At 37.3% G+C, this 25829-nt stretch overlaps 1 protein-coding gene across 1 annotated transcript in view; it reads left to right on the forward strand.

Annotated features, from left to right (window-relative positions):
* Positions 1 to 25829, forward strand: part of LOC105394159 (ecdysone receptor) — a 165235-nt gene continuing 139406 nt past the window's right edge. The window contains exons 1-2 of the mRNA XM_038117440.2: positions 1 to 239; positions 9953 to 10128. The gene's annotated coding sequence lies outside the window, so the exon portion shown is untranslated. The remainder of the gene's footprint in view (positions 240 to 9952; positions 10129 to 25829) is intronic.

The following is a 25829-nucleotide window of genomic DNA, read 5'->3' on the forward strand; positions in this document are numbered from 1 at the left end:
CAAACCCTAAAAATCCAAACTAAAAGTATTTCCAACAGTTTATTCGAATGACCGACTATCCATACCCTCTAGTTCTTTTCGGAGGCAATTCGCGCGCGAGCCTGGACTTGTAAATAAATAACCGTGTGACAGCTGAAGGATTACGTCAATAACAGGCCATCCGCAGCGCCTGTGTCATTGTTTATATTCAAGTGCAGTATCATTGAGACAAAGTGGACAGGTACCATCAATCTATCACGGTAAGTCTTTGGTTACTTTCTGTATTCTAAAATGTAGTTGTTTGTTTAAATGTTTTGTTAGCACGAATGAGTAAACTTGTGATTAAAATCACTCGAGCAGGAATGGGGTTAGGTACACTCTGGAAATAAACTGGGATTTACCTAGTAGTTCCGTCCGAGCGAAACTCCCCAGTGCAAACTTTGAGCTAGTTAGGTACCTCTACCATGCACATAAGAGTTAACTGGTTCAATTAGTACCTATTGTTTTTTTAATTAAGTAAATAAGAAATCCTTTTCTTTGATAAGCAGGATATAAGTTACCGTACCATTCATATAAGTACTTAACTACCTACCTACCTACTTATAATTTGTTTTATTTGTTGGACAGATGATACAATCAGGTACGTCGTCGTAGCGTAGATTTCTTGTCTGTCTCTTTCTCTCTTATTTGAAATGTATCGTTTCACCCTGCTGTCCAAAGCGACGATCTCTCAACAATTTAATCCTGAAACACAAGGGTGGAAGATAGATTAATTAAATAATGTTATATCTGTCGCAGGCATCTGGTTTAATCTCTTTTTTTGATTGAACCACTAGCCCGTTCATTGGATGGTGATCTCTATATAAGTACAGTATTGTTTATGTCACGTATCACTCGTGCTGAAGGGCTAGCACGGGGCGCATTTAAGACGTGACAAGAGCCTGTGACAGCCTCAAGAGCGAACGTGACGGAGAACTTTTGTCACCTCTTAATAGCGCCCCGTGCTACAGGGCCTGGAGTGGCTAATGTATCTCTTTTGCTGACTGTAATTTAATTACCTACATACAAGTATGTAAATTGGTATAATGTAGAGTATTTTTTCCTAGGCATAGGTAGTCATTAAATAACGAATAATTTGTAGAGGTGGTGTAGCGGATAAAACCTCTCACCTATGACTACCCCTTCGGGGATTACAGTCATCGCAAATTATATGCTGTGTCACTCACTACACTAATTAAAAATAATAAGTTCTTATAGATTTTCCATAAGTATTCTGTGCATAACCCCAAAAAAGTACTGCATAGTCGCAAAAGGACGCAAGTCCATTCAATATAATAATATAGGTTACGCAAATGACGCACAAAACCGACAAAAGAATCCCACAACAATGGATGACATAAAACTGCACAAAACTCGTAATGCAAATATGCAACCGCGTCTCTTGTAGGCCGAATAATGCCGGAATAATGCTGGAATACCGGAACCCTTTCTCCATTATTATTTAATATTGGATTGCACTGGTTCGGGCCAGGCCTTTGTCCGGAGTCGAACCCCCGTTCCCGCCGTGAGAATCTGGGGCAAGTTCAGGGTCAAATATGTCAAAGCGCATTTTTCTTGAATGCACTTTTCGCACCTGAGTCTTTGGTGGAATTTTATCAATGTACACTGTACAGTGGTACAACGCATGCGCAACTGAAGCCTGTTTGGACGTCTCGCATCATCACTCGGCGTACCAAGATCAGAGTTTTTAACTCCAATGTCAAGTCAGTCCTCCTGTACGGGTGCGAGACATGGCTCGTTAAGAATGAAGTAACCAGTAGACTTCAGGTGTTCGTGGACAAATGTCTGAGGCGCATACTGGGGATCTACTGGCCACGAACCATATCTAACGCAAGACTGTGGGAGATGACTGACCAGACACCCATTGACAAGAAGATCCTACTCAGGAAATGGCGCTGGATTGGGCATGTGCTGCGGAGACCAGACAATCATCTGTCAAAACAAGGATTGAAATGGCAAGCGAAGGGGAAGAGAAGGCCGGGCCGCCCCCGTACCACCTGGAGGCGGTCAGTTGAAAAGGAGGCTGCATCAACTGGTCTCGGCTGGGCCGACCTGGAAGATGCCGCGCAGGATCGAGAGAATTGGAAATCTTTTCTTCGAGCCCTATGTCCCTGATGAGGGATAAGAGGATTTTATCATCATCATAATCATCACAGTGGTACAACAGAGGCTAGTTTTATTTCACCTGTCATAGAATCTGCATATGCAAAAATATTTATTACGATTTCTAAATGATTTAGTAATGATTCTAAATTACAATCTCGAAATTGAATGTATGTATGCCACATATGCCATGAGGTCATCATCACACTCATCCCATCACGTCCTTACTGCTGGGGCATGGGTTTCGGGTTTTAGGTCTAATACACCACGCTGGCCTAGTGCGGATTGGTGGACCGCAACACAAGCAAGCTTGTGCTGAGAGACTTGTCGGGTAACTCGACAGACGCGTAAGTCAACCCGACTGTCAGATGTTTCCAAGCTACCCCAAGGCCTCTGAGTAGGCTTAACTACTGCTGCCGAAACAGTAACCGGGACCAACGACTTAACGTGCCGTCCGAATCTGGAAAGCGTCCTGAAAACAAACACTTGAAATCGGTCACCAATCCAATGGGTGACCGTGCCATGTGTTGCTTAACTCGAATGATTGATCAGTTACAATCGCTGAAGCTAGCTCGACTGCGGACGCTTCTTAGGGTTGTTGACGGATAATATACCATCCTGTAGGTTATAGTTATAGTTTTACTTTTCTTTGAATAGCTACTTAATTCAGGTTATTTTCCGACTGTTACGTGAAGGTTTATTTGACTTTACAACTGCTTTCAGAAGATCCTTGAAGTCAGTTCGGAAATACACAGAAAATTCTGTCAAATCCGTTTACAGCTTCACAGTCCATTGTGAATATAGCCCATTGAATTCCTAAGGAAATATAACTTATAACCACCTTACAATGGATATTTAGCACAGCCCCAATAATAGGACGCCCTACATAATGGCCCTTTTACAAGCAACTTCACTTCAAAGAGAACCTTCTAAATAAGTTACTAAGTAACATATAAACTCAGAATACATAACAAATCTTGAGGGGATTTTCAATGGAAAATTGAAGGCCAAAAATATAGTAGGTAACAAGGTAGCAAAACACTAACATGTTTAGATAACCCAACCTAGAATATATGACACAATGTCATATTGTCTTCAATGTAATTTTGTTATTGATTGAGTCACGTTTTGAACACAAGAACATTCGCCCTCAATTACGACACAAATTTTACCAAACGTATAACACCCAAATTTTAAAAATACAGGTTTCAATTTAAGAAAGTCACCTCTCCTTTGGTGAGATGAGATGCCATTGCTCTTGTCAACACTGATTAATTTGAGGGAAACTACCCAATAAGGTTTAGTAAAGCTATCTATCTTTTGAGCGTAGTTTAATTAAATTCTTGGGTCAGTAAAATTGCTGTCCGAAAACCGATATTGTGAATTTGTTTGAAAGAGTATTAGGGTAAACATTATGGTGAATTTAAATTGATCATCATCATCAGCCCGTAGTCGTTCACGCTCTTCTTCCGTGCTGGACAATGGACATTGGCCTCTTCCAAGGAGCGGCACAATAAGAAAATGACATATCACTCATGAAATCCAAATATAAAAGTTTTTTCTATATAGGTACAACACCGACTCAACTATGTTGCAAAACTTTGTATGCATAGTAAAAATAAATAAACTATAAGATTCTGTTAGAGCTGTGTTACCTAAAATAATCGTGTACAAAACAGACTGGGAGATAATTTCATATTTAGCTCCAATGTTAGTGGATATTAGGTAGGTACACAAAACTGAGATATTATTAGTCCTCTATATGAGTTCCCAAGGTTACGTATTGAGTGCTTCGGAAAGACAATGAACGATCGGGTCAACTTTGGAGATTCTGTTTTTTTCCCTTTCTGACTGACACTGTGGCTCCGAGAACAGAACAGGTGTCAGTTTTAACAGATTATTATTACTTAGGTGTAAAGTATTTGTTATGTCTACCAAACTTTTATAGGTAAGTACATGTACATTTTTATTTATAAAAATATCTATTTCGATAAGAGAAAACCATTGAAAGATTCTTGGAACATAGCATACTATATGTACTAAGTAATCAACTGAGAATTTACTAAGCGCTTCATACAAAGGCAGTGACTTAACAATTACTGACATATAATAAGAGTTGGCTGAAAGAAAAACGCAAGAATTCCACAGATTAACGTTCCGACGGTTGGCGAGAAAAAGACATTTTCGTTCAAAAATACTACCACTACTAAAAGCTTATTAAGCATGATTAGAGTGAATAAGTGAACACTTTTGCTTGCTGCGAATCGCAAAAACTTAGTTGGGTATCTACTGAAATTAGTTACAGTTATTGTAATTGGTGAGCTTTACGAAAATGTAGCAAAATATAATATTAAGTATATAAACCTGTATAGAAAGTATGTTACTTGTAGATAACACATAGGTACCCATAGATAACACAATATGCAAGCCATTTGAATTTGACACTAACATAAACTCAATTTATAGCTTACCAAATAATACTTACTATTTTAATCACCAGAAGGCCAATTCTGTCGAAATTTAATCGCCAATTCTGACGAAGATGTTATAATCCTGGATAAAAACTTTAATCCTTATCGCAGCTGTCAAACCTCTCTGAAAGTGGGTAGTTAATAACTCTCCGCCCGAATATTTTGAAATCCAAGGAGATTGCCGACTTATTCAGTGAGCCAAAGCAATACTTTTATAAACCAGAAGATTGATTCCAGAGGTCTTGAGATAATTTAAAGTATCAAGATAATTAAATTTATATACCTAACTCAGTTTGAATTTTCCCCTTAAATAATTGTTATGTCTTATAAACTTCCACTTTTTCTTGTCTTAACTCAAAAAAATATTTCAGATAGGTAGTCTAATCTAGGCAGAGCTTTAAAACGTTCGTCTGTATAGATAAATATAAAAATTTAACAACATATTTTTACAACGAGGCGACCGAATGGCGTAGTGGTTAGTAACCCTGACTACTGAGCCGAAGGTCCCGGGTTCGATTCCCGGCTGGGGCAGATATTTGTTTAAACGCAGATATTTGTTCCCGGGTCGAGTGTGTGTTTATATTTTTACAACGGTTTTATTTTCAATATCGTTTCCAGAATAGTCTGCTCTTGTATGTCTTTATCCGATCTGACACTGGCAGGAGTTGGCTACTGGTGCGCCTTTGACCGGCCGACAAAAAAAAATAAGAATGAGCTATTTTGAAAATTGGATTTATTGGCCGTAAAGCATTTTACATTTACAATCGAGGCGCAAGCAACAACCGCGCATTCTTTTGTTTTCATTTGAACATTGGCAGCGATGTAATGAGGTCAGGGAAACGTAGCTTTATGAGCTATAAGCTATTTGGAAATAAATGCAAATCAGTGCAGCGATCACAGGAACCGATACTATTTTCGAATCTGCACAAACATATGGAAAAAAACATATGGCAAAAAATAAATTTGCCTTACATTTTTGACAGTGACAGTTGGCGATACTGTTCTTTTCCCATATGTTTGTGTAGTTTCGAAAATAGTATCGAATCCTGTGATCGCTGCACTGAATTATTATTTATTAGCGAAGCGTCAGTCAGTAACCGAGCTAGCTTTAGTGATCGTAACTGGTCCCCATTGGATGAGTGCAAACGTCAGGCATAAAACCGATTGGAACAATCGTACAATTTGTTTTTACGTAAGAACGCTGTATGCTAGAGTGCTCTTGTTTGTCTTAGATTGTATAAAAGTCACACTGCCCCACTAACTTTCTTCAGTCTATTAGTGTAACACGTCGGTAAATTACGTGCCAATAGCATTGGGGGCGACCTTTAGTGAGTCGACGACCTAGCGGCTTAATGATGCATTGTATAACGACACCCAATTTTAGGACACCAAGTTATTACTGCTAGGACAGTCATAAATAAAAATATATACCCACTCCTTCACCATAATATAATGAACATTAACATAACACACGTTTATATCCCGATTAGGTAAATATTTTTTGTATTAAATTTAGTTCTTAATAAGTTTAGTGTGCTATTGACAGAATATCAGCCTTGCAGTGTAACTGTAGCTTTATGCTGAGTACAGCATCAGCTGTCATTCAAAAATAATCTGATTCCTTGTACTTAAATCGCGTATTGTGCATAGTTTCTAGTTACGAAATTCAGAATGTTTTCTTCTATGGATCCATAATTTTATAACATCCAGAAACCCTGACCTGATGAAGTCTGTTGATCTTCCGAGTCGGTTCAATGTCTCTAGCACTAACTCAGCGGCAATCCTCAACTGCTGCAATCAGCATATTCATGAGCTGCCTCTGTGGTCTAGTGGTAGAAGCTTCGCTTCATGACCCAGAGGTCCCGGGTTCGATTCCCGGGTGGAACCATCAATTTGTGTTTCTAAATTGTGGTTCTAAGTTTGGTTAGGACATAGAAGGCTGATCACCTGATGTCCGAAACAGTGTAACGATCCATGCTGTCGGATGGGCATGTAAAGCAGTCGGTCCTGCGCCTAGCTCTCTCCAGTCGTGTCGGTCAATCCGTCCCATTGGGCTATGAGAGTGATGGAACAGAGAGTGCTCCTGTGTACTGCGCACACACTTGGGCACTATAATCTACTCCTGCGTAGATGGCTGATCTCAATTGAGATTGGCCGCCGTGGTCGAAATTCGGCTAGGAGGACATTATTATTATTATTCATGAGCTAGTACCTAGTCTTCAGTTCAATTTTAAAAGTATTGTTTTAGTCGAAAACGAACATCCTAGACATGTAGTCACTAATTTATTATTTTATTGCACAATTTATAGAAATAATAGGTGGACTTTAAGCTAAAAAAAATCTGCCGCTCAACCTGCAGGAGGTACAAAAAGAGGAAAGTGCAGGTTTGCAAAACAAATATTATGTTTGTATGGTTATGAAATTCACTGCTGTAATATTTTACGGATAAGACTGACAAACTTCTCAAAGTAAAAATGAATCTACAGAGTGTTGAAAAAGGGTATATTGAGCCGAAACCTACATGTGCAGTATTGTACATGTAAGCCCGAAACTGAAATCAGAATTTAAAAATTCGCGAAAAAAAACATTCTCCATAGTAAAAAGTCACGTGACCAACGAAGTTTCTATGGAAAATGATATTTTTTTTCGCGATTTTTTTCTGATTTCAGGCTAAGATATAGATAGGTACCATGCTGCACATGTAGGTTTCGGCTTAGTATAATACCCTTTTTGCAACACCCTGTATACTGACAAAAATATTGTCTCGCATGACTGATGCTGATCGATGAGTCATCGATGAGATGAGGGATCACTAGACTTAGAGGCGATGGAAGAAATGAAATGTGACTTTTCCAACCAAATCCTTCTAACCCATGTCAGGATAATAGAATTATCCTATTATATTTATGCTAATATAAACTTGGACCCTTGTCCCTCAGCACCATAGTACGAATCTCTTACAAACTCTCACGAAAAATAAAGGTTTGTTTCAACCCATGTTCAGCTATCCAACTACACTAGAGAATGGTGTTAGAACTAAGTTGTACAGTTAATTAATATGCAATGAAGAGTTTAATATCTCTCTCTCTCTCTTTCAGGCTATGTGTCCCATATGGTGGTGGGGTCTGCCTTCCTCGTTTTCTCTCTCCACTTCGCCCTGTCTCCAACGTCGTCTTCAGAGACTTGGCAGTGTCGTAGGTCTTTTTGCACTACGTCTATCCATCTGGTTTTAGGTCTTCCTCGGGATCTCCGACCGGGGGCGGACAGGCGCAGTGCTTCGTTTCCAACATAGTCAGGTGGTTTTCTCTTGACATGTCCGAACCATCGTAAGCGGTTTTCTTGGAGTTTGTCGGCGATGTCACGTACTCCCAGGCTCCCAGAATGAAGAGTTTAATATGTATATAACTATTTAAGGCCTGTTTCACACTGTGTGGATAATGGCTATTGGCTACCTGTGGGATAAAATACATTTATGCTGTCACTGTCTAAAACTTCATTACTGAGGGCAACAGCATGTCTTTTATTCCACAGGTAGACATTATCAATAAATTTTGTAGAAAGTCTTTAGTGCCAATTTCTCCATAGTCGGTTATCTAACCGACCAGGGATTCGTTAATCAATAATACGTCATCGCCATAAAAAAATCATGACAGATGTGTGTCCAAAATGTACCAAAACTCAACCACTAATACCTGGTTATGCTCTAACCGACTATGGAGAAATTGGCACTTAGAGTAGTAAATCCTCCTTACAACGGTTTAGTATTCTCGAGCACATTACTGTTTGGCGAACGGTTTAATGGCCTGTAAACGTTTGAAAGCTTCATTGGATTGGATTCAAGGGTGAAGAAGAGCAGCCGTGCTGCCGCCGAACAGCCGAGGGTCACTCTAGAATCGCAAAAATGAACGAGATACATGACTAGTCCTAAAGAAACCCTTCCTGCATTGGAATCATGGGTCTCCCGTGCCCCACCAGTAAAGACGTGATAGGTTGTCGTTGATAGAATTTTTCGTTTAGTATCTCTGTGTTTCCATTTCCTTATTATTGAGATTGTACCTATGTACCTACTAGCAACACACAAGCTTTTGAAGTCAACAAACTGTGTCCACGATCCATCTATCTTACTCCGGGACATGGAAAAACCTCGCAAACTTATCTGATTGATGAAGTCCCCGCAGTTTCTGCCAAAAAAGTTTGGATTCCGCTAAATACATTTAGTAAACAGTAGGTACCACAGGAACTCGGGACCATTACAAGTCGCTTGGTTTTTATGAAGCACAGTCTTTATGGATGCGTCGTTCTGACGGCGGCTAATTAGTCAGATGTCCGGAGTTGGAACACACAACAGTCGGGCGATTCATCTCCGCCACACCAACTCGATCCGAGATCTCAACTAATTATGCTCTCCCGCAATTCGCCACTTCCGTCGCAAACCGCGACCGAATCTCCGACTGAGTCGGTCAACTTGTTTACTCGGACGTGAACAAACGATTTTTTCATTGAATCGGGCGGCAGACTGTTGATCATTGGTTTGACATTCAAACAGTCTAGCTAACTCATTGCAGCGGTGCATGCACTTGAATACTGAATGCAGTGTTTTGCATCTATCCGTTGCAATTTCGACCGTGCTGTGTACAGTTAAGGTGTGTTTTGGCGTGGTCAGGGTTGGAGTGAGGTCGAAAATTATAGCCTTTTTCGCGGCATGTAATGACCCAGCATTTCGTACCCAAGGGCAGAGTGAGGATCGCTGGATTTATTGACCGAGTGTGAGCGGCGGCGGCGGCGGTGGGACACGTAGGTTAGGTACCTTTCTGCTGTCTTCCTGAATCGCGACTTAAATTTCATTTCTTCTTCCGTGACATCATGGATGGAAACCATAGACAATAATCTAAATAGTAATATAAAGGTAAGCGTCCACCTTTCGATATCGTACGCAACGGACGCGTCGCATTCAGTATTCTTTGTATAGAAATTCACAACTAGTTTGATGCGACACGTACATTACCGATATAGGTGGACGTTTACCTTAAATCTCGGGAGCTGAGGGTCTAGTACAGGTTTGTTAGATTATCGGAAACTATAAAAGTTTACGTTTTCTCGCATACAAAGTGGCGCCTCTAGCGGAAACTATCATCCAGCTTTTGACAGATAATGTATGAAGATGACAGAAGAAAACGTAAACTTCTATAGTTTTCAAAAATTGCAAAACCTGTACTAGACGTACTGTACACCGACTGACTAAACGTCAGATTCTATAACTGCCTATAGTGTCGAATTGCTCTCATATTGCTATGAAATCAAACTGCACTTTGTAACTTTATAATTCTCTTTGTTTTCAGGTACCACAACCGCGGCATCACAATGTTGTTACTAGGCCTCGTCAGTCCTGAACTAGTCTAGTTATCATAAATTAGTACCTCAAGTGTTTCTGTATAATAAATGCAATAAGTGAACCATTAAACGTGGATCTGTCGCGGGCGCCGCAAGAGGCCGGGGGCCTCCCTGCGTCTGATAGGTAAGAATGTAGTATTTTTTATCAAACTCACTTGTACAGGGTGTTTCAAAAGGGTAAGTATACTAAGCCGAAACCTACGTGTACAGCATGTTGGTTTTTGCAACACCTGTATATCCTACTCAATTTGTGAATTCTTGAACTATAAATTATACCCTTTGATTGTTTACCCCACAACTCTACGGTTCGTAAATTTATTTAATTTAAAATAAAATTTTAACATCAACATTTTCAATTTATTTCTTTATCAGCAATTCGTACAGCATAGATAGGTACATCTTGGTTTTTATTTTTAATAGCCGTGTATAAATTACTTGGAGTGCAATCATTATTGTTAAAGGAAATTAGCATGTGTACCGGAGAGCTTATCTCCACTACTTATCTAGTCGGTGCCGGCACAATTTCGACGATTTGCGAAGTGGAAAATTATATTTGCATACTCATTAGCCAATGGTTAGCACAAGCACGGTAAGATAATATAATGAAAAGATTATTACAGTCGGGTTAAACACAAACCTATTAAAAATACTCGATCATTATCCAGTTGATTTTAAGGGTTAAATCGATCAATTCATATAATATAAATTATTTGCGGGCAAATATTTGCTGGCAAATAATATACTATTTTGACTACAAACCAAACCTATTATTTAGCCAATTCAAAACTGTTATAATTTGTGATCGTTTAAAAAAATTACACCCCTAAATAAAGACATAGACATAGACATAGACATAGACATAGACACATCGTTTATTCACTCACAAAATACACATCACAAATACAAAACAACAATGTAGGTACAGTGGCATAAAGAATAACAATAATTGTGGTGTGTATTATGTCAGTAAAATGGCTCTGACTCAGCATGTGCTGTACAAAAAAGTATACAGCGCTGGTAATTCTGCCAGAACCAGCGAGTTGAGGTGGTACGCGGCTAAAATATAATATGATATAAACGTGCTGTGTTTGCTCCGAAAGATTTATGTTTAAATTAGAATCTTTGTGTTAATAGTTTAAAACAATATATATACATATCATAATATAATAGGGTAATGTGTTAAAGTGTGGTTTGTATAAATATACATAAAAGGTTGATGCTTAATCAATAAAAAATAGTATAATATTAAAATAAAATACAGGATAAGGCGATAAGTGCTGGAAGCTTAAATACATGTTAGGTACTGGCGGAGTTTAATCTTAAAGAGGTGCTTGGACTTAAGTTTGCGCAGTGGAGGGGGAATATTGTTCCAGCACTTTGTCGCCTGGTACTTAAAGCTGCCTCGGAAGGCTGCAGTTTTACTCTGTGGCAATACAAGAGGTGGCGTGTGGTACCTTGCTGCATTTCGGCTACATCGCCAGTCGAGCTTTTCGTACAAATAGATAGGAGTTTTTTTGTGTACCACTTCGAATAGCAATGTTGCAAGGTGAAGCTTTTGTCTCTGCTTCATGTTTCAATAAACACTTGTAAGTTTAGAAAAATATATACTTTTCCTAGGACTCAAGTGATTAATTTCTCAAATTTCAATTTACGTACACAAACGTTGCTAAGCCCGTTCTCAGTCCGCCGCGCATCACATACCTAGATTAAAACATGAGAATTGAATTAATTACACAGTACAAATACAAATTGGACCCTCTACAGTAAGATTACACTTACCATGTTTTATGTAAATCATCGAGCTTGTACTCATTATGTTGGTTATAATGTCTACTATTACTTACAATAGCATCGTGGGTAAAACGTGCATAATACTTATGAAAAAATCGGTTTATGACTCATGTTTGTAATACCTACTTACTTATACTAAGTACATTATACAGATTTTAAAGTAACTGACGGTGTTTAAAATAATTGGTAAATACAAAACACGGGAAATTTACATGGAAAGCCGGGTAGAGTGTTGCCACTTTCCTTAGAATTTTTTTATTGACGTACAATGTTTTGTCAGTTTGCTATTTAATGTCTGATCTCCTATACTTACCAAGTTATATGTAAATAATTTCTAAGGGACCTACCCTTAGTAATGTGTAATAATTCAATAATGCATTGGACGACCGAATGGCGTAGTGGTTAGTGACCCTGACTACTGAGCCGATGGTCCCGGGTTCGATTCCCGGCTGGGGCAGATATTTGTTTAAACACAGATATTTGTTCTCAGGTCTTGGATGTGCCCGTAAAATGGCAATAGGCCCGCCCCCTATTACATTGGGACTAACATAACACTCTGGCGAAAAGTGGGTGCAGCAATGCACCTCTGCCTACCCTGCAAGGGAGTACATTAGTACAAGGCGTGAGTGCGTGTGTGTATATCTACCAAATCATTACTGAATGAACTCATTTTATTATGAGTTTTATGAGTCATTAAAGACGATGTCCTTAAACCTCTGTTTGAACTGCGCGCTCTTCACGGCTCGTGGCTCTCTGACCCCGGGGGGCTACTCTGACTTTGCAATTAGGTATATACTTATAATGTTGGAAACCGTAAGGGGATCTAATACATGGAGGTATAATATTACGAGTATTTACCAAAAGTCATACCTATACCTAAAAATATTATTATTACGTTTGTACCTATATGTAGTAATACTAGTACCTATAACGCATTAACCTCTCTGTGTATTTTTCTAAATTGTTAACGACTGTGTAGCATTAATACTAACCTTAGTGGTTAAAATATGCTAGTAAAATGTATTATAAAACTAAGATTTGTTATGATAAAAAAAAAAAAAAAAAAAAATGTTCTACGGCCTTTGAGATGCATTCGAGAACTATTTCTTCTGTACAATCGGTAATCAGTTGACAATTTATGACAAATGCAGTCAAAATTTTATTTATTATAAATAATATATAATAGCCAAGTTATAAAAGCGTGTACGTACCTCAGCCAAAAAGCACCTTTGGCAATAAAGGCATATAATTATAAAATTAATGTAAGTATTAGCTGAAATTTCAAAAGATGCTCAAGGTGTTTCTTTCGCTATTTCTTCTCCTTAGTGACGGAGCCTTTGTGAAATGGTGGTAGATTAATACTATGACTATGAATTATTATTATATCTATATTTACAAATAAATGTAAAATTTGACATTTCATAGCAGTAGACCAGCACTTCAATATAATTATCGTAAAGTCGGAGTTACCTCCTCTCGCTTGTCTTCTTAATGTCTTCATTATTGCAACTTGATACAAATTGTTCTGCACAAAATGCTGGCGCAGAGTAGCCTGAAAATTTGAATTTTACTATACGAAATATATTTTACTTAGGTATGTATGTAATGTATTGCTGTGCCAATAGATGGCGTGGTCATGTTGGCGAACAATACTGTCAAATTCCGTGTTAGCAGTAAGCCGAAATGGAGTGAGAAAGCTCGACATCCTGAACAACTTTCATGAAAAACATGCCTTACATTATTTTTTTTTTACCAATATTGATCGATCTTTACTTACAGTGACAATCACCCAGCCGCGTCGGCATGGATTCTCTCGATGAATCACTCGATATCGGGTCGATAAATCGAAAATCGTGACATTCTCTACTCGATGTTACTATCACAATCGAGATAAGTTTAATTTCAAGATTTATCGCACTAGCGGTGGTCTCACGTTTTAGAAGAATTTGTTGGTTATTTTTTTTAAGGTACCTACAGTTTTTAGGCATTTGGTACTTTTTTGGGTTTTTAACTTTTAACTTAACAGAAGCAGAACCTTTGAAACTGAAAAGATTATAGCCGAAAAGGGACAGCTTTTGTTCTATGACTTTGAAAATTTGCGTAAATTTTGTCTTTTCCATAGGAACTTTGTTGTTGGTGACGTGTTTTTTACCATATGGATGTAGGTTTCTTATCAAACGTTTGTAGAGCAACAGTTGTTCAGAATGTGCTCTTATAAGCTCCGTAGAAGCGTTGTCTCTTTATGACTTATTATAACGCATTTAAAACACCCTGTATTTAAGGCTAGCCTTGCACCTCGTGGTCTCCACCAGCGTGGCCTTTGCACAGAAACTGGGTCGTCGGCTTCTAACCTTTTTGTTTAGTTTCACACAGCGGATTAAAATAGACGATCTAGCCCGAACTCTGCCGAGCATTCCCGAACGCTATTTCGGATGTTGTAGGTGTTTGCAATTCGTGAATATTTCTGAAGATCGGTATGATAGCAGTTCTGAAAATGTCAATATACCTACCGTACAAGTAGAACAAGCAAACTATGGAGTCATGTTAACTTAACTTGTACATAATATAAAAGTATACATAGGTATAGGGTCGAATTTTATCAATGCACCCAAGATACTCAGCAACTTTACTACAGATATAACTCTTGTATTTTATTCCAAAAAAAACTGCTTCCTTTTTACAATCATTTTATACCTATTATATCACGTCTTTATATTAATTAAGAACAATACGAATTCATTGCAGTTAAGTTTTTGCAACCATTTCCTCTATCTACCTACTGTTATCAATGCCTCGGCACACATGAAGTAACAAATAGCGCTCCAATATTTCAGTTTCAGTTCCAACCCAAATAGGAAATTCTAGGAAATTCCGCAATTAATCGGCACACAGGGTGCGTAGGGGGCGGCTGGCACCAGGGGGAGGGGGGGGGGGCGACTGACCCACGCAGCGAGCAGGGGGGCGACTGACCCACGCCCTACTTCTGTGACCGGGTCACACGCGGGCCTCAGATGTCCACTATTCAATTAATATGGCATTGCATTCAGAGGCGAAATGTTTGCATTTCAATTTATTGTCAGTGGTCTATTGCAGGTTGGTTAGTTGTGAAAATTGAATGACGGTGGTAGTAAAGTATTTCAATTGTCTGTTAATTCTCAATTATACCTATTTATGATAATATTTAATATAGGTAAACATATTTATGTAGCTATAGTATGTATGGTTTATTTAGCTATATTATAAGTAGTTAGGTAGTAGGTACACCGCCCTCAAATTTTCTTTACTTTTATTTCTTTATGTTTAAGGTTACCTGTAAGAGATCGCTCTAAGCGATAAGGTCGCCTATTGTTCATTGTTCCTAGTTTATAAGTTCTCTTTGTATGTTTTAATTTGTGGTGTTCAATAAAGATATATTCTATTCTATTCTATATTTTCCATAGCATAATCATAATTATTATGCGTAGGCAGCATCTTGTTAGTGAACTGGAGCAAAAGTTTGAGGAAAAGTGCCACCAAATGAATGCCACGTACAATATTGCGATCACCTCTACCGGAAAATAAGATTTGACATGTCATGCTAACATAATACCTAACTGGTTTTAACCCTCCGCTGAAAATTAAAAGGGTTTTACAAAAACAGAGGCTAGCTTACAGCCATTGCAAAAGGCTATGAAAATAACTTCTCTCTTATGTCACTTGAAAGTCTGATAATTATTGTCAATACGAGTACTATTAATTATAGTTTTTTGTTTTTACTGAGATCATTTCGTGATGTTCTAGTAACTCTTGAGCTAGCCTATCAGCGCTCCCATAGGGATGATTCAGACTTTTAAGACACCCTATATATATAAGTAAAGTTATTTGTAACTTCTGTTGAAGATTATATAAAGGATAGTATATCCATGTGTTCGGTTATGTAATTAAAGCCATACATACACGGAAAAATTATGGACAGGAAAATGACTTGAGTCTATTTTCATTTTGATTAAATTTCTGCCCAGTGATTCACGAGTGTCGAATTTTACTCATCATTTCGCTCGTGTAGGCCGTGAGGCATCTACAGGATGTTTGAAAAAGGTCGTGTCAAACGAAAGGGGTGACACTGACACATATCGTCATAAATGCTAGACAACTTTTTTGACGGATATTTTCGCATTCTGATAGTATTTTTTTGTTGTTGCAACTTATATAGTATATTTTATATATTTATGATCTTTTAATATATTTTTAGCTCTCTAGAATTAGTAAAAGCAATTTCAGTGACTTCTCACTCATATCGTGTAATCGTTCGTTTCCTGGAAATCTTTTAGGGTGAGATTTAATCCACATGGTCGGACTCCAATTGGACGGTGGTATTTACGTTCCACTCCCAATTAACATGTCTTTTGGGAATAATAACTTGAGAGCTCGGATTTGTATATAAGTATTTGACTCTGGCTCTGATCAGATTTTTGCTTTCACTATTGCTTTAAATATGTAAAAAAAAACGAATTAGGTATTTCAATTATTGGTACAAACGGCAACGTTAAATGGTTGGCAGGGCACACTAACGTAGGTAGTGTATGTGTGTGTCGGCGACGTCGACGTAATTATTTAGTTCTGGGCAACCCACACACGGATATTGTAAGCATGTAGTTGTGCCAGTGACAATGATTCATTGCTTTTATGATATGAAGCAAAATTTTGCAAGACATTGTAATAGATTGAATGGCTCAGTTGGTATGATACAATACTTACAATAATCGGTATGGTGGTTCAAATCCCACTGAACTTACAATATTCCTTTTTTGTTTTTTTTTATAGATTTAATTTATTTTTTAAGATGGTTAATAATAGTATTGTAGTATATACGAATAAAAGCAACACAGAAAGTAAATGAAACAAGTTATTAAGTGTTAAAATTACCAAATTTACTCTTGCCGTAACATAAACATTAAAGATGTTACGTTTTTGTTGTTTTTCGTTTTAAAACATAGTTGTAGTTTATAATATATTAATAAAAGGAAAATTTTCAATTAGCAGTTTTAAATCATAATAAACATCAGAAAAGGATGGACTGGCTGGTTTACTAAAGTAAATAGGCAAGTCATTAGTTATATGAATCAACATGTTAATTAGCTAGAAATAAGATAACTTATTCCAACCTCAGTAACAATAACATCATTAACACATTGGCTTACCCATAATTGTAAATAATAATAAGCATTTAACAAAAAAAACTAAAATCTAATACAAATGGAAAAATAAAAATTACTGAGCTAACCCCAATAACTATAATTTTCGCCACTTTTTCGCCATAATATCTTACGTCCATCCTTGTCTGACTTAAAGGACTTTTCATCACTAAATATCACCACATTGTTGCACCAATCAAAGTTTAAAATAGTCAGTCGCAAAACGCACTCTGTTTCGACGATGCTGATCGGTTAGAGCAATTTTCTTCGTCGGCCTCCGACACCGCAACCCAGCAGCACGCAAGTGAACCCGTACGGTTTGTAGGGATAGATTATGTGTTGTGGCCGTAGAACGGGTGCTGCAGAACGGATCGGCGCTATGTGCAACTACGATTTCTCGATGGCGTAGTGATGCATCCGTATAGACGACTATTGTCTACATGTCCCGAATCTGCGTATCGGAGAACCCATAATTGAACAGTTCTCCTCTGCAAACAAAAAAAACAAATACTTAGCTTATACAAATACAAATATTCTAACAGTTAAATAAAATATTTGCAATTCTATGTTACTTACCGTTAAACGTCTTGCGATTTCACTAATTGTAATGTTTTGTTCATATAAATACGATTATCTCCGCCTTTTTGAACATGGTTAAGTAACTTTCCATAGTGACTGCGAAGAGTAATTAATTAAATTTGCAAATCACAAAGTGAATCACTTTGCAGACGCAGAGGTGAATTGTCACTAAAACTAAAAACAAATTTCGTTTATTCATATTGTATGAGGGTAGAATGGTTTTAATTCTCAAATGAAGAACGAATCATATATTTTTGGCGAAGAGAAATAGTCGACAGCTATGCAGCTTGTAGTCATTGGTCAGTTTCAAATATATTAATTTTATACTCAACAGCATTTAAATTAACGCAAAATTTGAATTAAGTTAAATAAAAATAACCATCCGTGGACTCGAACTCACGACCTATGTTTCATTAGTCTAACATTCTACCAATGAGCTACGAAGTGTATGGACACAGGCAGTGAAATTTTGCTTCACATCAATTTTATAACTATTTCACTAACACTACCGGTTGATATTCTTATGTCACAGCTGGTATACGATACGGGCGTTTGCCTACGCGCAAACTCGTTTGTGCTGTTGTGTGTGTGTGTGTGTGGTTTGTTACTGGTGTGTAAACCGATTTCTGCGTTTATGCACACATAGACAACGTTAGTGTGCACACATACACTACGTTAGTGTGCCCTGCCAACCATTTGACGTTGCCGTGTGTACATAGGTTAAGGTTCCACCTGTCAAGAGCTGCCAAGGTGGAACAGGCGGAACTTATAATTGGTACTTAAATCCAATTGAATATCGACTAGTGCATCACCGACAAAAACAAAGCTATTATTATGTAATGTGTTAAAAAGCATTCGGATTCCTTCTTATGATTTTTAATAACAATAATATGAATGATGTAGTAGGAACGAACTACGAAGTTATAAAAATATGGCAACGTTTTTCGTCGGTCTGTCGTTTTCTGCATACTCTCTGACATTCATGGCTGATTGCTCGGGATCTGATTATGAGCGGGGCATTATCGACCTTATTTCCGAGTCGATAGATATTGGATGTAATTCGATTATTTATACCAGCTGTAGGTACTTGTCGATCGACCGTGACGAATTGTAGTTTGATTTACATTTAGTCACGTCGCCGACATTGGATTTCAAATGATAACTTTCTATTAAGCCGAGTACCGAGTCATAACTAATAAACACTTTGCGTAGCATAGAAAAAGAAAAGAAATTCAGTAACAAATTTTGTTAGTAGAAAGGGATATACCTCAGGGGGTCACCCTAAAATACTATTGCTCTATCTATGTTTTTTTTATTAATTTTATTGAGCAAATGTTTTTGAGACTGATGAATTGAGACATAGGTATTTTTTAGGCTTACTTACTTACTTTCGCAACACTGTATATTTATAATTATTAAATGTACCTACCATTGTTTTTATATTGAATCTTTTAATTGAACTTAAAACCTTAATCTATCTACATACTTATCGCTATTATAGCCACAGCATGCAAAAATAATCCAAGAATTCTAGAAAATGTAAGTTGAAAAACTGAACATCACGCCGCGCCATTCCATGAGCACATTTGCATTTCGCCGCACATTTTCTTAATTATAAGCCAGCGAGTTTCAGTGAGACGTCTAAGAGGCAAGTCCGGTGTTCGCGGCTACGCCATCGCCAGTACGCCACGCCACGCTATTGCGACGCCATTGCCACAATGTGCAAAGAGTTAACAGAACACTAATTAATAGAAATATGCAGAGAAGATAAACTTGGCCTGGCACTCCACCAACACAATACTACAGGCAAAAAAAATATAGAAATATTAAAAGCATCCATTTTGCGCACCATTATCATCATCAGCCAATACCCAATCGCTGTCAAGGAGGCACTACTTACAAGCACAGGCCACAGCATATTGCCATTTTGTAAATCTCAAATCCTGGCGACCGACTCGTACACTTACACAATAGATGTTGAATCCATAACGAAAAAGAGGGGTGTTTTAAGTTTAATGTGTCTGCTGGGTACCTATCTATTACACAGACACACACAGGTGTGACTAATATGTATCTGTCGGTGTGGTAGAGTCGCTTCCAAACGGTTGAACGGATTTCCTGTCCATATCTAAGACCCATATTTTATCAAGAAAAGTTAGGACACTTTTAGTGTTGAATGTCCGTGGTTTTTAACGTGGTTAACTTATTAATTGTACGTCTACTAACCACTCGCACTACATAGGATGTAAAACATCCTTTAGCAGACTTGGGACCTTCTTAGAACAAACCAACTTGTATTAAACTAGTCTAGAATAGTTTGGATAGAGATTTCTACCCCGTTGGCTCAGATAAAGACGGTAATGACTTCTTGTCAGCTTCCAGACGTGATGCTGAAGTCTGCAGGCGTAACTTTTGAAAGCTCGAAAGATATCTAATTGATTTGTATCTTGAATACACAGATGTCCTCAACGATTTTCAGAAAGATTTATGTTGGTAATGGTAATGAACCTTTTAGAATTTTGTTGTACTTTTCTATTTGGTTATATGTATAGGTATACTAGCTGTTCCCGCGCGCTTCGCTTCACCTTAAAAAGTTTTCCGTGGGAATTCCGGGATAAAAAGTAGCCTATGTTCTTTCCCAGGGTCTAGACCGTAGTATACCAAATTTCATTCAAATCCGTTCATTAGTTTTCGCGTGAAAGAGTAACAGACAGACAGACACAGTTACTTTCGCATTTATAATATTAGTTAGGATAGGATTCTCTGTGTGGGTGTTTATATAGTGTCTGCACCTGGCTCTCTCGAATGAAACCTTCGTGCATATCCCAAAGTTTTGCCCATTGTATAATCATTATCTTAAGTATTCTACAACATCATTAACGGTCGCTCTTAAAGGTTATAAAATAATCATGAAGGGCAGATTTTTCAATAGCAAGATAAAATTTATCTGTGGAATAATTTCTCTATTGTATCCAAGTTCTGCCCTCACTACAAAGTCAATCTACATCTAGTACCTATCTCTAACACTGTAGGTATATAGTAACTTAGCTAGCTACTTTGTCCCGAGACCACACACACACAATCCGCTACTACTCTCTGAAACTTATGGTAATGAAGTCCTGTCTTCGGCCTGGTCTTGAGAAAACTCTGTCAAGGTTGTAACTGCCCCTCCGAGTCCTATTGTCTTGCTACTCGTGAATTAGCTAGGAAATCTTATTTGCATTTAGTGCTTGCATGATACATGGGTAGCTGTTCCCGCAAGTTTCGTTTTAAAAGGCTTTCCCGTTGGAATTCCGGGATAAAAAGTAACCTACAATTTAAGCAGATTTTTAATTGGATCTTACTTTTGTGATTAAATAGGATAATTTCCATATATCTTATATTCTATGATACAGATTTTTAAATGTCATCATCATTAACAGTATCAGTGCACGGAGCGTTACAGTACATATTCCGATGCATTTTTTAGGTAGCCTTTTCCGTTTTTGAATAATGAGGTGCTATGCCTTCTTGCTTGTGAGTGCAGTTTTAATTTAACCGCTATATTTTCCTGTCTAGGGTATAAGTTCGTCGGTGCAATGGGCTAGAGGGCATCCTTAGGTCCCTTAGATACAGCTAGGTATAGGTAATTACATTTTATGATGATTCCATTGCAAGCACGTTCTACCTAAAACCTACCTAGTAATACCATTACGGGGATGTCGAAGTAAAACTTGGAAGGTTAGATCCTCCATAACGTTGGTCCGTGCTCCCGCCTTGTAACTTTGAATCTCGTATTATTATCGTAAATGTTGATAGGTCGGTCTATATCCAAGCCACTTAGGTACTGTCGGGGAATCAGCCGATTTTCTACCGCCTAGGCCCTATTGTCTATTTTTTTACAAACATCAGTACTTGTAAGTACTGAGTATGTCTCTCGCACACCTGTCATATCCATTGAGAATGAATCAGTCGAGTCCGCGTTGTTATATGGTCATATCCTCATTCACTCCACACTCTCTCATATTTTCTTTCATGCAGTCTAAGCCACGTTTCTCTTGGTCTTCCTCTGCCACGCCTTTCAGTTCCTACATTTTCTGGTGAGGGCTTTTCATCTTGTTCTGATATGCTTTTAAAATTGGCCTAGGAAGGTTTCACTGATGGTACAAAAGCGATGTACGTAGTCGCCTGTGTTGATTGGAAGGCTATTTACTTTTACTTTCTCGTCAATATAGTGGTGTTTACGATGTGTTTGGGTGAGTGAGTTTATTTTTATTTATAAAGAAACCTTGTTTTTTCGCTATTTTAACTTGACATTGAGGAAAACTTTACATAGTGCATTTTGAATTAAGCTTAAAATATTTGTTTAGTTACTGCAACTTTCTATGGGTAAGTATTATACAAATGATATAGGCACTATCTTGTATTCTCACCTTCAATCAACGGAAATAGGGAAATTTTATAAAACTAGTGCCATTGTTTTCTACCAAAGAGATACGAGTATTTGAATAAGAAAGTAGATCCATAGATAAAGTACTACTTGAAGAAAGTATACAATCTCAAGTATACAATTAATTGATTGAAAGCGTTAATGTCCTTTTCTCCCAACCTAACAAGGGTTGGCTGGAAGAAATTGCTTTTTGGCAATAAGCCCGCCTTTGTACATTGTTAGTTTTCTTTTAATGTTCTTCACCTTTATTAATTGTAACTTTGTAATGTACAATGAAGTGTTTATAAATATAAATAAATCTCATGACAAAGATTTCGAAGCCATGATACAAAATAAGGCTACTGCACCTCATACAGAGTGTTGCAAAAGTTATGTACTTAGTAACAAAATGGGACGTAAAAAGTCAAAAAATTTCGTATTAGGTACCTACTTATTTATTATTTAAGTTGTACAGAGTACTCCTGACCTGAGTTACCCCTTTTCCTCTCATAACAGCGATTGACAACTAATCTGCTGAACCACGGTGGCAAACATAAATATACTGACACTGAAATTTAATAGGTTGATATCGCTAAACCTCTACTACTGCTACTAAATACTGTCTTAGTTTTTGTGGTAACGCTCATAGTATTTTTAGGAAAACAGTAGGTAAGTACTTAATATTTTATCTACATGGTTCAGCTTTCTCCTCAACCTCTGCTATTTCGTTTTGTAATTGAATTGGTCGAACGAGAGCAGTATTTAAATAAGATCCTGCTGCCTTAGCTGAGTAACGTGCACTTTAAGATCCGGAGAAAATGGAAAAAGGGTAAAATGGATTTGAAATAATAATAGTATTTTTTTACACTCACGGGCAAAGAAATAGTTCCACTTACAAAATTCCGTTTGTTTTAATAATTTAATAGTAAATTTGATCAAAATGTTTCCGCTTTTAAATTTAGTTCAATATTGCAGAAGGCGTCATTAAGCTAGCCATTTCAACATAGGACTAGGTAATTTGGTGCTTATATCACTGGAAAGGTTGCATTGCCCGTGAGTGTACAATTAAGTATAATCAACTGTCAGTGAAAATAATGTCAAACGTATAACCACTCCTTCTCGCCCGGTGGACAATCAACAGCTGCACTTCGCCAATGATAAAATACGAAACACTCTTTAGAATCTTATTTAGTTTTATTTTCTTATTCACTTAGAATCTGTCTGAGTGCAGGCTTCACAAAGAAATGCAAATACAATCAAATCATTAGCATTAATACCAACCGTGTAACTGAAGTACCGTTTTATTTTGCATAAATTACTTACCTGGAAACTATATTTTATGTTTAAAAAAAACGGATAATAATATTATTTATAAGCGAATAGGCGATAGATACTACATAGGTCTACTATTACCAGCCGTGCACGATTGATTCAAATTCAGCTTCAGATTTTTCATTAAGATATTCAACGTAAAATTTTACAGTTAAGTACTACATACAGTTCTCCCATATTAATAATGCGCATGCAAATCTTCGCAAACTGTCGTATTCCCGGAAACACCCGAATCATTGAATCTAGAGCCTTAAACAAAGCACTTGCATTTTGATCCTTGTTCGAAAGAAATAGTAGTCAATATCATGTGACACATAATCAAAAACAATTTGGGCGGTCGGTGGCTGTCACCGATCAGTCAAAGGTCTCAAGGTCAAGATCAGTATTACTTTTGTGGAATTATAAAGAGCTGCAATTACACATCGTTCTTGTTATTTTTTTCAAATGTGAATTTAATTTCAACTTTAATTATTTTTGACGACGCCATATTATGAGCCACATTTAAGAATAAAATATACGTCACATTGATAGACTTCACTTTGCCAATATAGCCACACCCAAAAGACCAAGTTTGTAATTGTAATATAATTGTGAATGATCAGCGCTGTAAATGCTTTTGAACTGAGATTTTAATGTAAACATTTTTATTAATGTAAAATAATCAGTGCTGTAAATACTTTTGAACTGAGATTTAAAAAAATTAATGTAAACCTGTGTTTGAAATCCATTTCTCCTTATAATATAAACCTTGTGTTATTCAAACCTTCTTTCATCCATCTTTACATCAGCTTCAGTAAGATACTTGAAAAGTACCTACTGTAATATTTTCGAAGTAAATTTTAATATTATGGAATATTATGAATTATCGAATCAAATTTCGTTACTGATAAATCAATTATCTCTTTTAGCACCAATTACATAATTCTACTAAAATTTCATGAAGAAAATGGACTTAACCACTCTAAATACATAATAGTTTTCTAACGCTCGGGAATACGACCGTTGCCGAACAATTACGAAGATTTCTATGTGCATTATCAATTTTGGGAAACTGTACATTCATGGGAAATGAAAAGGTTCCACTGAGAAAAGCACGAAATTACTCCTAAACGGAAAAGGCTAGCTTAATTACGCCTTTGCAACTTTGATGTAAATTGAACAGAGCATCACGATATAACCAACTAAAAGCGATTGCGATCATATTTTGTTGAAATTTTAAATTAAGTACCTACCTAACCTAACTACCTAAAAAAATGTGGTAGGTAGTTTGGTGTTTTATTTTGTGAGTGGAACTTTTTCATTTCCCGTTAGTGTATTTGTTGATTGTCACGATTACTTTCTAATTCTACCACCATTTCCCAAAGGCCCGGTCACTGAGGAGAAAATTGATACCGAAGTATGAACTGTAAATTATAAAGGGGTCGAAAATGGCCTGAATTGCTTCGAGAAAAGGATGGTACGGCCGTGCCGCTTTTTTGCTCGACTTGGTGGGGGCACTGCCGTGCCCCCAGATACAGATTTTGATGAATGGGAAGATTCTAGGAATTGGCACAAAAAGTATTTTTAAGGAGAAGCTCTCGGAAGGCAAATTATTGGCGACATAGCGACAAGATGCTTCAACAAATAGCAATCAAGAGGCAATTCAGGACCATCTGAGGGTGTAAGTAAGTAATAGGGTACATAGCTAAATACACTTTGATTTCCCTTGCGGACCACCTAAAGGGCTTGGCTCGGTAAACTAAACTGAACAGTAACTTGTGCCTATGACTCGATGTATATACAAACTTGTACTAAATAAATATTGTAATAAAATACTTAGGTAGATATTTTTCTTACTGAAATAAGTACCAGATATTCAATAACAACATTCAGCTCCTCGCTCATCTTTAGATTGAAATTTATCAGGATTCTGATGATCAGTGTTTTCGAATTATGATGACATTATCCATCAGTTTCAACTTAGTAAAATGTGTGATGAATTTCAGAATCCTCATACATAATTTACTTATCTAAGTACCTACTAATAAAAAAAATATCGCGTGAAGTATATTCTTCCTGTGGAGTCCTAGTGGTTCTACAAATGGCATCACTACTAGTTGCCGCTACTGTTTCACTTCGTGTAGTAGCCTCATCACGCAAGGTCAAGGCCTGGAGACGTTGACTCGGCGAGTGTTTATTAGGTTTGGCTGGTCTTCCGCCACGGCCCCACGCACGTGCCATGCTGGGGGTATTGATTCACTATACAGGGTGTTTACTGTATGATACAGTATATAGGGTGTCCCCAAAGGTTAAGTAGCTGGAGGGCAGTTTTTTTTAAGTATTTTTCTTTTACACTCAGCACAAGCTTGCTTGTGTCTAATATAAATCATCCCTTAGTCTGTTTACATAATACAGTTTACAACACACACTAAACTTAATAAATGAAAACTCTAAGCATGTGAAAACTGTTACAGAACTGGATTTTTTCACTACCGTCAGTAGTATTTGTTTCGAGTACATTTCTTCTACGAGCATCTAATAAAATTTCATTTTATGAAGCAC

Source organism: Plutella xylostella, chromosome 10, assembly GCF_932276165.1.
Source record: "Plutella xylostella chromosome 10, ilPluXylo3.1, whole genome shotgun sequence".
NCBI classification, from domain to species: Eukaryota; Metazoa; Arthropoda; class Insecta; order Lepidoptera; family Plutellidae; genus Plutella; species Plutella xylostella.